General features: G+C 28.1%; 1 long non-coding RNA gene across 2 annotated transcripts in view; it reads left to right on the forward strand.

The window, feature by feature from the left end:
- LOC148767841 (uncharacterized) overlaps positions 1-1,347 on the forward strand; it is a 2,091-nt gene extending 744 nt beyond the window's left edge. For both annotated transcript variants that reach the window (XR_016033616.1, XR_016033615.1), the window contains exons 3-5: positions 593-665; positions 890-963; positions 1,112-1,347. This is a non-coding gene — a long non-coding RNA (uncharacterized LOC148767841). The remainder of the gene's footprint in view (positions 1-592; positions 666-889; positions 964-1,111) is intronic.
- Positions 1,348-2,196: the final 849 nt, after the last annotated feature.

The raw sequence follows: 2,196 nt of genomic DNA on the forward strand, positions 1-2,196 counted from the left end.
CGTGTTTCATTTTGGAATTCTGTTATTTATAATCCAGGAACTTGGCGGGGCAACGGCATGTTAAAATTTGTGTGAATTGGTTCGTTCTTTAATGGTATCTTCCGTTGCACCTTAAATGTGTTTGTGTTTTTCTCTTTACAGTTATTTATGGGATAAAAATAGAATTGGTTAGTTCTTTGTATTACAGTACTACATTCTGTTTTCCATCATAAGGGCAATCTGGGTTTTGTATGTTTTACTTGGCATTTTACTCTTAACAGTATAAAGTTTTACTCTCATGTAGGCTTTCATATGCCGTCCATTATACGTGCAAGAGTAACGAAAATGAATCTTTGCATAATTCTGTATTTATATTCCTTTCCCTGGAGCCTATTTTATCTATTGCATGGATTCTGTATTAGTTGATTGTAAAGTTTTGCACGAGTTTGAGCTTTCGTTCGTCTTTTTGTTTGCATTTATATTTCAAATCAATTGCTAATAGAAAAGGAAGTTCTTCTATTATGCTATTACAACATTGTCTCTCAATTGATTAGCCTTTAAGCATTTCTCTGCCATTTCACAACTTGTAACACTAATTGTGTGGTTACTGCAGATTGAGATTATATACAACTTCGGGCTGAGGACAATGACTAAGTAGGGTCATCATCACTGAAAAATAACAAGAGGTCAGTAACTTGGAATTTTACAACTCTTTTCATTGTTTTCGTCTTTGCAAGGACTCAAAAAGGATATAATATTAAACTTGAATTCCAACGGAATAGTCTTGGAAATTTAAATGGATCAACATTGTTATGTGTTTGTTGGGTGATTATGCTTCTTGAGATATAGAATAATGTGCAAATCTTGTTCATCTGCGGTTACTTATTATTTCTATTAGCATTCATTACAGAACATATATATAAAACGGAGTTGATGTGAAGAAATACAAGGTGTACGAGAAGAGACGAAGGAGTTGATTATAATGTAAGTAAATATTGACATTCAATTATATGATCTCATGATAATATACATATTTTCCTAAATTTTATTTTGTTCTATGTATAGCGTTTATTCTTAAAATTGTTCATGTGTCTTGATGATTTAACAACATTAAACCATCTTGTATTTACAGGTTATTGGAGTAAATACGATAGACAGTGCGGTATGAAGTTTTAGAACTTAGCTTGAATTTTGATCATATTAGCCATACACTTTGAAATATATTGCTACATGTCATCTTATTTTACTTTTGAAACTTATATATTTTCTATTGAAAGATGTATTTTTTTTTTTTGCTAGTTGGGATATATTTTTTTTAATTGTATATATGATTTTTGAGCCAATTTATACAACTTTTTTTCAGGTTTACAAGCCATTATCGAAAACTATATGAAAATATAAATATCATAATAATAATAATTATTATTATTATTATTACTTATTGTCATAGTATTTGTGACAAAATTATGATTTATATAAGGCTAAAATAATATAATAATTATGGGCATTTGCGAGGACTAGTTTGTCATAATAAGTATTTGTGACAAATTTTATTACTAAAAATATATATCAAATAATATTCAAAATTTGACTATTGGTAACGAATGTTGTTTTTGTAACGACATAAATAGTATTGGTAAGGATCACGTTGTTACCATAGATTACGATATTGTAACGAACCAACTTTAGTTACCAATGAATTGGTAACGATTACAAAAAACTTGTCACCAAAACTTTTAGCGTCGAGCTTTAGAGGACAATACAAAGGTAACAAATTCGTCGTTACTAAAAGTTTTAGTGACAAAAAAAGCACCTATTGTGACGAATATTTTCCTCACCAGAAGTGCATTTTCTTGTAGTGATATATATATATATATATATATATATATATATATATATATATATATATATATATATATATATATATATATATATATATATATATATATATATATTAGTAGTAAAATTAAATTCAATGAATGATTGTAAGCATGCATGGCATAGTGTACACATTTATATTATCAATTTATCATACTATTTGCACAGAACGTACATTTCAAATTAAAGAAGCTTGGTCGTCAATGATACGATTTCTTGAGTATCATAAATATTTCCTACGAAACGTAAGATCGATCTATTCTTTAATATTTTTCTCTGCATAATAAAACCCTAGCACAAGACGACTATTTAAATATAAGAAAACCCTAGAATCCTAAT

Source organism: Erythranthe guttata, chromosome 9 (assembly GCF_056151865.1).
Source record: "Erythranthe guttata isolate IM_541 chromosome 9, IM_541, whole genome shotgun sequence".
NCBI classification, from domain to species: domain Eukaryota; kingdom Viridiplantae; phylum Streptophyta; class Magnoliopsida; order Lamiales; family Phrymaceae; genus Erythranthe; species Erythranthe guttata.